Source organism: Mustelus asterias, chromosome 7 (assembly GCF_964213995.1).
Source record: "Mustelus asterias chromosome 7, sMusAst1.hap1.1, whole genome shotgun sequence".
Classification (NCBI taxonomy): Eukaryota; Metazoa; Chordata; class Chondrichthyes; order Carcharhiniformes; family Triakidae; genus Mustelus; species Mustelus asterias.
In genome coordinates, this window is record NC_135807.1 from 65,253,087 (window position 1) to 65,267,945 (window position 14,859).

The window sequence follows — 14,859 nt, forward strand, 5'->3', positions numbered from 1 at the left end:
TTGATTTTCATTCATCTAACCACAAAGTACTGAAATAACCTTTGCAAAATTGTTCTTGATGTAGTTTTTAGTCCATATAATCAATCAATTTTATAGTAAGTCACTTCATAAGTGACCCATATAACCTATCCATTTTAAACCAATTCATTTTATACATGTCTTCAAAGTGAATGTTTATTACAAATTAATGATTCAAGTTAAACCTTGTGAATCTATAATATTTTTACCTTTACCATTCTCTATTTTCTGTCAATTAACGGGAATGTCTAAGAGAGATATTTGAGGTCAGCTTAATTCTACCTAATTATTAAAGAAAAAGCTTTCCTGGCAAGTTATGAAAACAACATAAATATTAATCAGTCAAGAAAGGACGTGTTGGTTGCTAGGACCACTCTGATCTAAGCACATGCACACAGAACTAGATACAGTGCAGTGCTAAATATATTTTTACCATTTTGTGAGTAGCTCTTGCAGCATTAAAATTGAGTTCTGCAAACATTTTAACCGAGTAAAAGGAACAATTGTATTTTCTTTTGCAATGCTTTAACAAAATTGGTATGAAACTGCTTCCCCCTCCCCAACCTTCCCGCCCCACCTCTGGTAACTATTTGCTAAAACTAAAACCCATTTATAAAATGCTACTTAGCATTCAAACTTTCGTAACCTTTCAATTGTTTTAGGTCTGTGATCGCTTTGTGCTACGTTACTAAGACATTGAGTTTTCTGTGAAATGTCTGCCATTCACTCACATTTCCTGTTCCATGCTACCATTTTTGTTTAAATATTGAAACTGCTTTTTGAAGGAAAGAGACAGGTTTTGAATCCAAAATTCTGGGCCCTCAATTAAACGATGATTAACAACGGAAAAAAAGATGTCATAGCAACCCAAGTAGGATAAGTGACTCACAAGATTCAGAATAAACTGAGAAACGGGTCACAGTAATTAAACATACAGAATTGAATAACATAAAGATGCACTAACATTTGAGTAGGAGGCGGAGGGTCATTCAAAAAATAGAATATGTAATGAGTGCGGAAGATGTCTGTTCATTTTATTTGTCTGAAAGATTCAGTGCTCATTGTCTGTGAATCTTGAAAGAAGCTTAATGCGCGCAACAAACTCTGCTCATTTCCTTTCTTATTTCTCTTCTCCATTTCCCCATTAGATTTCATTATGAAATCAGATCACACACAGGGCAACAGGATAGTGTATCCATCATCTTGACTGTCTCACCACAGTGATCAGATAATTACATTGTTTGAGGCTATTTGTTCAATGTTGAAGTGGATATGAGCTGAGCTGTCCTGAAGTAGTGCTGTATGAGTTCATACTAATAATTCCTGATCTTATCATAGGGAGGCAAAGAGCAGGTTCTCCTGGACAGCAAAGGATGGAAAAATGGGTTAAATCAAAACCTTGAGATTATAGAATCCCTACAGTGCAGAAAAAGGCCATTCGGCCCATTGGGCCTGCACCAAAAACACTCCCACCCAGGCCCAATCAGTGTAACCCCACATATTTACCCTGCTCATCCCGTGACACTAAGGGGCAATTTACTTTGGCAAATCAACCTAACCTGCACAACTTTGGACTGTGGGAGGAAACCAGAGCCCCTGGAGGAAACCCACACAGACACAGGGAGAATGTGCAAACTCCGCATAGACAATCAGCCAAGGCTGGAATTGAAAACCGGGTCCCTGGTGCTGTGAGGCAGCAGTGCTAACCACTGTGCCGCCCATGCCATTCAGTCCATTTCACCTGTGCTGGTGCTAGTTCTTCAGCTGGATCTATCAGCCCTGAAAATCAAGGGAAGAGAAGTGTTCTGCCTGACGTCTCTGTCACTGAGTGTGGATATGAGTAGCATCATGAAGAAAAGTACATGTGATGAGTTTATCATAGTTCTGGACACATCTGTGCTGCCTTCTGAAGCTCACTGGTGCTGTCAGGGATTGTCAGGTCTCACTAGTTGCATCAATATTGGCCTACACCAATCGTGGCTGAGGCCTGGGATCAGAATTTCTGACCTAAGGAATTCCTGCACCAGGCCCTGATTCCCTCATTCTGATGGCCTTGAAAGGCCACTCCCACAAAGCCATCACACAATCCTCACCCTGTGGTTTGGTTCTTGTTCATCTCTGGCAGTGCAGTTAAAGAAATGGAACTCCAGACAAATTCAGGCTAGAAAAGGAACAATTCATTGACTTTCTCAAATCCCAGATTTTTTATTATTTCTCAGTATGTGGGTGTCATTGTTTTGGCCAACATTTATTGCCCATTCTTAATTATCCTTGAGAAATTGGTGGTGAGCTTCCTTCTTGAACGACTGTAGTTCACAGGTACACCTATAGTGCAGTCAGAGAGGGAGTTCCCAATTTTGACCTAGTGACAGTGAAGGAATGGTAATATAGTTCCAACAGTAAGAGTTTTAACAACACCAGGTTAAAGTTCAACAGGTTTATTTGGTAGCAAATACCATTAGCTTTCGGAGCACTGCTCCTTCGTCAGATGGAGTGGAAATGTGCTCTCAAACAGGGCATACAGAGACACAAAATCAAGTTACAGAATACTGATTAGAATGCGAATCTCTGCAACCAACCAGGTCTTAAAGATACAGACAATATGAGTGGAGGGAGCATTAAACACAGGTTAAAGATTTGCTGTAAATACAATGCATTCTTCACTTGCCTGAAGGAGAAGTTTGAAGAACAATTAAATCATTAAGTGCAGCTTGTGTGTTGGGTAATTACATTACATTCTGCTGGAAAACAAAATATTGGAAATATATGGAGTTAAACTTCCTTTTGCTGATTTTATAGAAAAGAAAGTCATAATTATAAAGTGGCATCCCTCAGCTCCTGTCTTGGTCATTAGAGCATATTAAGTGATGACGAGCAGGGCATCTGGATAGAAATGGTTCGATCAATCAGACGCAGCATGGATTCATGAGGGGAAAGTCGTGCTTGACGAACATGTTGGATTTTTATGAAGATGTGATTAGGGCGGTTGATGGAGGAGAACCGGTGGATGCGGTGTTTTTGGATTTCCAAAAGGCGTTTGATAAGGTGCCCCATAAAAGACTGCTGAAGAAGATTAGGGCACACGGAGTTGGGGGTAGTGTGTTAAAGTGGATTGGGGACTGGCTATCCGACAGGAAGCAAAGAGTCGGAATAAATGGGTGTTTTTCCGGTTGGAGGAAGGTAACTAGTGGCGTGCCGCAGGGATCGGTACTCGGGCCGCAACTATTTACCATTTATATAGATGATCTGGAGGAGGGGACGGAGTGTAGGGTAACGAAGTTTGCAGACGACACAAAGATAAGTGGAAAAGTGAATCGTGTGGAGGACGGAGAAGATCTGCAGAGAGATTTGGACAGGCTGAGTGAGTGGGCGAGGATATGGCAAATGGAGTATAACGTTGATAAATGCGAGGTTATACACTTTGGAGGAAATAATAACAAATGGGATTACTATCTCAATGGAAACAAATTAAAACATGCTACCGTGCAAAGGGACCTGGGGGTTCTTGTGCATGAGACGCAAAAGCCCAGTCTGCAGGTACAACAGGTGATCAAGAAGGCAAATGGGATGTTGGCCTATATCGCGAGGGGGATAGAATATAAAAGCAGGGATGTCTTGATGCACCTGTACAGGGCATTGGTGAGGCCGCAGCTGGAATACTGTGTGCAGTATTGGTCCCCTTATATGAGGAAGGATATATTGGCATTGGAGGGAGTGCAGAGAAGGTTCACCAGGTTGATATCGGAGATGAGGGGTTTGGATTATGAGGAGAGGCTGAGGAGATTGGGTTTGTACTCGTTGGAGTTTAGAAGGATGAGGGGGGATCTTATGGAGACTTATAAGATAATGCGGGGGCTGGATAGGGTGGAGGCGGAGAGATTCTTTCCACTTAGTAAGGAAGTTAAAACTAGAGGACACAGCCTCAAAATAAAGGGGGGTCGGTTTAAGACAGAGTTGAGGAGGAACTTCTTCTCCCAGAGGGTGGTGAATCTCTGGAATTCTCTGGCCACTGAGGTGGTGGAGGCTACCTCGCTGAATATGTTTAAAGCGCGGATGGATGGATTCCTGATCGGTAAGGGAATTAAGGGTTATGGGGATCAGGCGGGTAAGTGGTCCTGATCCACGTCAGATCAGCCATGATCTTATTGAATGGGCAGGCCCGAGGGGCTAGATGGCCTACTCCTGCTCCTATTTCTTATGTTCTTATGTTCTTAATGAAGCAATCACAATGCCTACTTGCCCAATATTGTCAGCAAGAGGCTCACATATTTTGATTGTCAAGTCTCATCTCTATTTAGTTGGCGAACCAACCTTGTAATTTATGCATTGAAAGACAGCTCGCTGTTTAACTGGCATATACAGAGCACAGGCTTGCAATAGCTTTAATAAAAAGGCAAACAGATAACACTAATATTCACTTTACAGAAGTGACAGGCAATGACGATCTCCAAGAAAAGAGAACCTGATCAACTGCTCTTGGAGTTCAAAGGCATTACCACCCAGAACCTTGATAGGGTTCTCCTTTTCCTCACTTTCCACCCCAACAGCCTCCACATTCAAAAGATCAATCTTCCACATTTCCACCAACTCCACAATGATGCCACTGCCAAAAATATCTTCCCCTCCCATGTCAGCATTCCAAATGCACAATTCCCTCCAAGCAGACACCTTGGTGCACTCCGCTATCACCCCCAACACCTCATCCCCTTCCCACGGCACCTTCCCATGTAGTTTTAGAAGATGTAACAACCACCCTTTTACCCCCTCAAGTCACTAAACACTCTTTCCATGCAAAGCAGGGTTTTATGAGTAATTCTTTCATTTTAGTCTGATGTATTTACTATTCACAATGTGGTCTCCTCTACATTGGGAAGGCAAAATGCAAATTGCGTGACCGCTTTGCAGAACACTTCCATTTAGTTCACAAGTATGACTCAGAGCCTGTGGTTGCTTGTCATTTTAATTCATCACCTGCTCTCTTGCTCAAATCTCTGTCCTCAGCCTTCTGCAGTGTTCCAGTGAAGCTCAACACAAACTCGAGGAACGGCACCTCATCTTCCATTAGGGCACTTTACAACCTTCTGGTCTCAATATTTGAGTTGAACAATTTCAGACCATGAACTCTGTCTCCCATTTTGATTTTTCTTTTGCTTTTTTCTGATCTAAATCTTGTTCTTTATGTTTTTGCTTTTGGACAGAGCTATTCCTTATTCTGCCATTCACACTCCTCTGGAATAAGTTTTGTTTCCACTCCCTTTGCCTTTTGTTCAATAACATCATTGTTCTTTGATCTCTTCTGCCCTCTATCCCAGACCTTCCCTTTTCTTCTTCTCCGCCTGCTCTCTTTCAAGGGCATAAACCTATTGGGAGGTTGTTGATTACCTCCTAAGACCTACCTGAGGGCCAGTACAATGTGCAGCCAATCAGGAGTGTGATTTGCACTGGGCTGCATGTTACATGTTGTGGAGATGCCGGTGTTGGGACTGGGGTGAACACAGTAAGAGTTTTAACAACACCGGGTTAAAGTCCAACAGGTTTATTTGGTAGCAAATACTATTAGCTTTCAGAGCGCTGCTCCTTCGTCAGATGGAATGGAAATCTGCTCTCAAACAGGGCACAGAGACACAAAATCGAGTTACAGAATACTGATTAGAATGTGATTTATGTCACGTTATCAGTAACCCCCACAGCTTGCCTCCTGGACTTGCTGGCTGCCCTGTCTGGAGACAATACACATCTCTTTAACCTATGCTTATTGCTCCCTCCACTCACATTATCTGTATCTTTAAGGTCTGGTTGGTTGTAGGGATTCGCATTCTAATCAGTATTCTGTAACTTGATTTTGTGTCTCTGTGCCCTGTTTGAGAGCAGATTTCCATTCCATCTGACGAAGGAGCAGCACTCCGAAAGCTAATGGTATTTGCTACCAAATAAACCTGTTGGACTTTAACCTGGTGTTGTTAAAACTCTTACTGCATGTTACAACCCGACTGATATGTAAGTAGAACAAAGTATGTATGCTGCCTGCCTTAATGGGAATAGGCCTGAAATTATTACACATCATATTCCCTGTGCCTTATTGAATTACCCTCCTTCCCCCAAATGTTTTATCTTTGTTCTACCAAAAGTTTACCACATTAATCACTGTCTTCACTAGGACAGGCGGTGGAGCAGGTTCAAAATTGCTATGCCTTACCACACAGCAGCCAGCCTCTGCTTCTTAATGGTGGCCAAAAGATGGTGGGTATGGCTGACTGGCGCAATATGACTCCATCATGGCTGTAGCCAGGATAGGATCACCAAGAGGATCTTCTGGGCAAGGTCCCACATCAACTTCAATGGAATGCATTTGTGGAATATCTCTCCATTAACATAGAGGCCAAAAGAGCCAGTGCAAGCAGTCACTGGGGCCCTGCACCATTGTGAATCTGAGTAGTCTGGCAAAGCTACAGTCTCGCTCTTACTGCCTCTCTCTGGTAAAAGAGACAATGAAGTTCCCTCTCCTTCTGTACATGACCTCTGTCACATTGCTGATGAAATAATGGACAGAGAATGCTGAGATGTCGATAATGTCACCTGCTCCTGCCTGGAAGAATCCACTGGCATGGAAGTTTAGGACGATGGTAATCTTGATGGCCATTGACAGAGCTTTCCTTGGCCTACTGTGTGGCTGTAGTTTGGATTGCAGGAGGCAAATTTGTTCAGTCACTACCACCTTGGTGAAATACAGTTGCCTCAGTATCTGAACAAAGAACAAAGAACAAAGAAAATTACAGCACAGCGACAGGCCCTTCGGTCCTCCAAGCCTGCACCGACCATGCTGCCTGACTTAATGAAAACCCCCTTCCCTTCCGGGTACCATATCCCTCTATTCCCATCCTATTCATGTACTTGTCAAGACACCCTTTAAAAGTCACTACCGTATCCACTTCCACGACCTCCCCCGGCAACGAATTCCAGGCACCCACTACTCTCTGTGTAAAAAATCTGCTTCGTACATCTCTTTTAAACCTTGCCCCTCGCACCTTAAGCCTATGCCCCCTAGTAATTGACTCTTCCACCCTGGGAAAAAGCTTCTGACTATCCACTCTGTCCATGCCTCTCATAATCTTGAACACTTCTATAAGGTCTCCCCCAACCTCCGTCGTTCCAGTGAGAACAAACCAAGTTTCTCGAACCGCTCCTCATAGCTAATGCCCTCCATACCAGGCAACATTCTGGTAAATCTTTTCTGTACCCTCTCCAAAGCCTCCACGTCCTTCTGGTAGTGTGGCGACCAGAATTGAACACTATATTCCAAGTGCGGCCGAACTAAGGTTCTATAAAGCTGCAACATGACTTGCCAATTTTTAAAATCAATACCCCGGCCGATGAAGGCAAGCATGCCATATGCCTTCTTGACTCTCTTCTCCACTTGCATTGCCACTTTCAGTGACCTGTGTACCTGTACACCCAGATCCCTCTGCCTATCAATACTCTTAAGGGTTCTGCCATTTACTGTATATTTCCTATCTGTATTAGACCTTCCAAAATGCACCACTTCACATTTGTCCGGAATAAACTCCATCTGCCATCTCTCCGCCCAAGTCTCCAACTGATCTATATCCTGCTGTATCCTCTGATGGTCCTCATCGGTATCCACAAATCCACCAACCTTTGTGTCATCCGCAAACTTACTAACCAATCCAGTTACATTTTCCTCCAAATGATTTATATATATTACAAACAGCAAAGTCCCAGCACTGATCCCTGAGGAACACCTCTTGTCACAGCCTTCCATTCAGAAACACACCCTTCCACTGCTACCCTCTGTCTTCTTTGACCAAGCCAGTTTTGTATCCACCTTGCCAGCTCACCTCTGATCCCATGCAACTTCACCTTCTGCACCAGTCTGCCATGAGGGACCTTGTCAACTGTTTGAAAGCCATTATTCATCATTATTGGTCCATGGATCTCAATGTCACAGTGAAAATGTATGTGAGAAATGATCTAATTTTTCTTACCACGTATATAAATACCTGAGGGTTTCTGTGCAAATATAATTGGTGTTGTATTCAATCCTGCTTGTGCATCAACAGATATAACCTCCATTAAGTTCTTCGGGTTTTCATTGGCTGTATCCTGCTGGGTCAATGTCCTTTTCCACAAGAAGATAATTATTGAATTAGTGAATGTACTGAATATTGCAGGTAGCAGGGTTTTTGTACAAAATTGTCTGTGTCCACAATACCTTGAAGCATTTGCTTGAATGTGAAGTACAAAGGAGTGAATGAAAAACACATTTTCATGTTTTCTACTTTATGACATTCAAAAATTACATTACAATTCAGTAAAATGAAACTTTCAGTGGTGTAAAATAAAACAAAATCACCAAACAACAAGAGCAATAAAGCAATGTTTATGTATGACAGGAAAAATAAAAAAAATCATTTCGAAAATAAAATATAATTTCTTTCCTCCAGTGGAACGTTTTACATTCAGCTCACATTTGAAGGTTAAGAAGTGGTATTTTATAGAGTGAAGAACAATTGTGACAAAGGCAGCATGTATTTACAACACGTTAAGGATTGCAATGAACTCTACAATCTTGAATTACTGCAAAGGCGAGGGGTGGGTCTGTGGTGTTTATTTAGAAGTTGGGAAACCCGGAAGAATAGATTTCCTAAATCTATTTTTTTAGCTTTAATGAGAGGCTAATCATTTCAATCAAATTCATCCAAATTTCTCATGGTCATTGGAAACACTGTTTAAAGAAGCAAAGTATTAATGATTCCAGGGAAGGAAGTCAAAGAGGAATCATCCAAGCAAACTTTGATTTCAGTCAGAATGAACAAAGACAACCTTGAACTTATCATTTGTCAATGGAATTATTTAATTAAAATCTTTATTCAGAATATTAGAATTTACATTACAAACAGCTAGTGAGGGAGCTGTAATAATTTTGGACACTGTGGAAAGAGTGCTAAAATAGAGCTCAAAGTGGACCTATTCCCAGCTGATCTCAAGAAGGTTACTGAGGAAGATAATTCTCCACATAAAATATCAAAAACCATCCATTTTAAATGAAGACCATGAATGACAGAAAGTCATGCGCACAATCTTTTCCTGACTGACACTGATATGTTCCAAGGAAGCTCTCAGAAGCTCAATGTCTGCCAATATTGTGGGGATCCTCACAGACCACACCATCCTATTCATCCAGTTATCTTATGAAAGTGCCAATTCAGAGCAGCAACAGGAGCAGCTAGAGGTCCTGAAAATGTTCAGAGAACATTAAGTCAATCCTGATTTTTCAGTCCTCTTTCCAAAATGTTATCCGATCACAGACGTAGGGAGCGATTCTCCCGAATTGGGACTATGTGCCCCAGTGGGGAGCCTTGAGAGTTTCCTGTTGCCATTAGCAGCATCTATCAGTTGGGTTTCTCTCACCTGATAGGTATTAATTTATGCAAAGTGGGAAAACCACCATGCCTCCCCCTAATAGGTTTTTAATTAGTAGCGGGATGAAAGGTTATGGAGAGCGAGCAAGAAGGTGGAGATGAGGCCAAGATGTGATCAACCATGATCATACTGAATGGCGGAGCAGGCTCGAGGGGCTGAATTGCCTACTGCTCCTAGTTCTTGTGTCCTTATGTTTTAAGTTGTAACTTTCACCTCTTGGTGTGCATTTATTTCTGGGGTCTGATTTGTATCCTCTACAGTGAAAACAGATGCAAAATATTTGTTCAATTCAGCCACCATTTCCTTATTTTCCGTTATCAATTCCCCAGATTCACTCTGCAGAGGACGAAGGCTCAGTTTACCCAAGATAAAAGCAAAATACTGCATTTTCTGTTTTTGTTTCAGTTTATCTACTCTTTCCCATTTTAAATACCCTTAAAAACTCATACTGTCTGTTTTTATATTTCCAGCTAGCTTTCTTTTCGCCCTCTATTTTCTCCCTCTCAATATCTTTAGCCATTGTTGGCTGTTGTTTATATTCTGTTCAATCTTCTGACCTGCCACTAATCTTTGCAGGTTCATTCTGTCAATTTGTTACTATCTTTAACTTCTTTAGCCCTAGATAATATGTTCTTCCCTTGTAGTGTTTCTCTCTCACTGGAATGTATCTTTTCTAAGTGCTCCAAAAATCTCTTGAAATGGCCGCCACTCATCTCTACTGACTTAACCTAATGTACCAATTTATTTCAGTCAGCTTTATACCCTGGTAATTACCCTTATTTACATTCAAAATACTAGTCCTGGACCCATTCTACTCTCCCTTGAACTGAATGTGAAATTTCATCACATTGTAAGTTTAAAGTTTATTTATAGTGTCACAAGTAGGCTTACAATAATGAAGTTACTGTGAAAATACCCTAATTGCCATACTCCAGCGCCTGTTCGGGTACACTGCGGGAGAATTGAGCATGGCCAATGCACCTAACCAACATGTCTTTCGGACTGTGGGAGGAAACCGGAGCACCCAGAGGAAACCCCCCACAGACATGGGGATAACGTGCAGACTCTGCACAGACAGTGACCCAGGCTGGGAATCAAACCCGGGTCCCTGGCGCTGTGAGGCAGCAGTGCTAAACACTGTACTACTGTGCCACCCTTATAACACCTACATAGGGACTCCTTCATTATGAGGTCATAAATTAATCCTGTCTTATTATGCATTCTCAGATCTAGAATGACCTGCTCTCTGGTTGGCTGTAGCATGTGCTGCAATGAGAAACTGCCCTGCAAACACTATGAATGAATCTTCCAGGCTACTTTTGCCAATCTGATTTACCCAATCCAAATGTAGATTAATGTAACCCATGATTATCACTGTGCTTTTCTCAAAAACCCCCATTATTTCTTTCTGTACACCCCATCCTATAGTGTGGTTACTGTTAGGGGACCTATAAACTACTCCCACAAGTAACTTCCTGCCTTTATTGCTTCTTATCTTTATTGTATCTTATCAAACTGATTCTACACCTTTATCTTTAAACTAAGGTCATAATTATCGTGATTGTACTCATGTCATCATTAATTACAATACACTGTCAGAGAGTTGGTGCAGGCATGGTGGGCCAAATGGCTTTCTCTGCACAGTTTCTTATAGTTTTCCAGAGTGAACATAGTCAGGATCAGCAGTGTAATCTGCTTTAAGAATCTTAATCTTAGCCAGGACATTTTCTTCATTTGATAAATTCAATTTTAATGTCATCTCTGTCTCAGTGATAATTACTTTCTGTTGGAGATTGCCAAACAAAATTATCTATCATTATAATCCTCTCAGGGCAATCTCTCAAAAGTCTACTATTTTTCACTCATGCCACGACAAGACAGTGACGGATCACACTTCAGTTGGAGGTATGGAGAGATTATTATATGTTGTCAAATAGAGAATTTTAAAATCCTGAATGAAGGACTGATGAATAGGTCATTTTCTCATTATATGCCTTGACAGAAGTGAAACAGTCAGTCAATTATGCATGCTGGCTGCAATGTTTGTCAAAACAGAATGAAATTCTGTTCACGGGGAGTTAGAATGCATCAGTTATTATCGTTTATGAGTCACTTTCAAAAGCTGTATCTGTAATAGAAAATATTGGAAAAACAGGAAAGGCTATCAAATATATGATGGATGAACAACTTTACGAATCCAATTGGAACTGCCCAGTGATAATTTTTCCAGACTGAATTTTATAATTCTGTGGGCATGATTAGAAAGCGTTGAAATTGCAGCGCATGGCTTATAGCTACTAAAGATTGGAGATCATTATAAATTTAGCTCGAAACTACTCTAATGCTTGCTGAAGCTCTCATCAGAATCAGAACTTAGCAACTTCAGCCCTCAAGCAGCCACAAACAAAATCATTAAAAGATTGATTTGAGGAAGATGTGGCTAATGTTCCTATTCTATAAAGAGCTTGATCATGGGATTAACTAGCCTGATTATGAAGCATAAATTCAGAAAGTGCTAGTCTGCACTCACCCACAAGAGGAAACATTATTTCCAATTCCATCTTGTTGAGACCATTCAGGATCTTCTACAGTTCAATCAAGTGACCCCTCACTCTTCTAAACTCCAGTGGAAACAAACCAAACCTCTCCAATGGTTCCTCATAATACACCCGCTCATTCCAGGTATCAGTCTGGTAAACTGCCTCAAACCACCACCAATGCATTTACATCCTTCCTTAAATAAGGAGACCAAAAGGAGATATGGCTGGGGTGGCATGAAGCCCTTAAGTGACCATTAAATGGCCACAATTGTTCTTCATTCTTGGGATGTGGACATCACTGGATAGGCCAGCATTTACTTTCCATCCCTAATTGATCTTGAAAAGCTATTCGTAAGATGCCTCCTTGAACTGCTGCAGTCCATCTGGTGTAGGTACACTCAGAGTGCTGTTAGGAAGTGAGTTCAAGATTTGGATCTAGTGACAGTGAAGGAATGGCGAGATATTTTCAAGTCAAAATGATTGGTTGTAGCGCAAGGTAAAAATTAATACTAGATGAGTATAGGCTGCTCTCCCCTTTGAGGGAAAGAGCTGACTGGTGGTGATTTAACTTGAAGATCACCACACCATAGGCAATGAGCAAGGTTGAGAAGGCAGGGCCTTTATGAATAGCCTCAGCCAGTATAGGAATTGAACCCATGCTGTTGGCATAGCTCTGCATCACAAACCAGCCATCCAGCCAACTCATCTAACCAACTACAAACATCCACGCTTCTGACCTTATGATTGAGGGAACGTCATTGATGAAGATGGTTGGGCATGGAACGCTAACCTGAGGAACTTCTGCAGTGATGTCCTGGAACTGAGATGCTTAACCTGATATGCTTGGGGTGGGGAGGGGGGGGGGGGTGGGGGTTGTTGGCCATGAAACTCACTATTATTATTTAGCTAAGCACTTGAAACGGCATAGCATATAAGACTATAGACCAAGTGCCAGAAAATGGGATTAGAGCAGGTAGGTGCTTGATGGGCCGAAGGACCCCTCTCTCTGCTTTAAAGTTCTATGATCTCCAAAAAAAACATCTTCCTTTGTGTTAGTTATGACTCCAACCAGCAGAGACTTTCCTCCTGCTTCCCATCGACTGCAGTTTTGCAAGAGCTTCTTGATGCTACACTTGGTCAATGCTGCCTTGATTTCAAGGGTAATCACTCTTGCCTCAGGACTTCAGTTCTTTCATCTATGTTTGAACCAATGGGGTCAGGAGATCAGTGGCCAAGGTGCAACCAAAACTGAGCAGTGATCAGGTTATTGCTAAGCAAGTGCCATTTGCTAACACTATTGACGACCCCTATACTTGCTTCGGCAGCACATAGACTAACATTGGAACAATACAGAGAAGATTAGCATGGCCCCTGCACAGTTTGCTCATTTGGCTGGATGGCTGGTTTGTGATGCACGGTGACACCAACAGTGCAGGTTCAATTTCCGTACCAGCTGAGGTTATCCCCGCCTTTACAACCTTGCCCTCACCTGAGGGGCAGTGACCCCCAGATTAAATCAGTACCAGTTAGCTTTCCCTCTCAAAAAGGAGAGCAGCCTGCAGTCATCTGGGACTATGGTGACTTTAACTTTACCATCACTTTATTGACCATTGAGAGAAGACTGATGGGGTGGTAATTGACTGGGTTGTATTTGTTCTCTTTTTTTTGCATACAGGTGATATGTGGACAATTTTTCACATTGCTGGGTCGATGCCAGTGTACTGGCTGGATGTACTGGAACAGCTTGGCTAGCGGGCGCCACAAGTTCTGGACAGCAAGGGTGGGATTCTCCAGCTGCGCTCGCCCCAAAACTAGAGAATTCCACCCGAGGTCAATGGACCTTTGCGTGGTCCGCCCCCACCCACTACGATATTGCTGAAATATTCTCAAGGTGCATAGACTTTGCAGTGTGCAGTGCCTTCAACCATTTTTTGATATCACGTGGAATTAATCAAATTGGCTGTGATGCTGGGGACATCCGGAGGAGGAGGCCGAGATGGATCATTCACTCGGCACTTCTGGCTGAAGATTGTTGCAAATACTTCAGTTTATCTTTGGCACTTACCTGCGGTGTTCCTCCATCATTGGGGACGGGGATATCCGTGGAGCCTTCATTTCCAATGAGTTGTTTAATTGTCCACCACCATTCATGACTGCATGTGGCAGGACTGCAAAGCTTAGACCTGATGCATTGGTTGTGGGGTTGTGTCCATCACTGTTGCTGTTCAGCAGGCAGGTAATCCTGTGCTGTAGCTTCACCAGGTTAATATCACATTTTTAGAAACGCCTCGTGCAGCTTCTGGCATGCCCTCCTGCTATCTTTATTGAACCAGGGTTATTCCCTAGCTTGGGGGCAATGGTAGAATGGAGGATACGCTAGGCCATGAGGTTACATGGTTTTGTGAAGGGGAGGTCGTGTCTCACAAACTTGATCGAGTTTTTCGAGGAAGTGACGAAGATGATTGATGAGGGTAGGGCAGTGGATGTTGTCTACATGGACTTCAGTTAGGCTTTTGACAAGTCCCTCATGGCAGACTGGTGCAGAAGGTGACGTCGCATGGGATCAGAGGTGAGCTGGCAAGGTGAATACAAAACTGGCTCGGTCAAAGAAGACAGAGGGTAGCAGTGGAAGGGTGCGTTTCTGAATGGAGGGCTGTGACAAGTGGTGTTCCTCAGGGATCAGTGCTGGGACCTTTGCGGTTTGTAATATATATATATATATATATATATAAATGATTTGGAGGAAAATGTAACTGGATTGATTAGTAAGTTTGCGGATGACATAAAGGTTGGTGGATTTGCGGATAGTGATGAGGACCATCAGAGGATACAGCAGGATATAGATCAGTTAGAGACTTGG

At 42.4% G+C, this 14,859-nt stretch overlaps 1 pseudogene; it reads left to right on the forward strand.

Annotated features, from left to right (window-relative positions):
• The first annotated feature begins 13,312 nt into the window (after positions 1 to 13,312).
• Positions 13,313 to 13,377, forward strand: LOC144496208 (U6 spliceosomal RNA; annotated as a pseudogene).
• Positions 13,378 to 14,859: the final 1,482 nt, after the last annotated feature.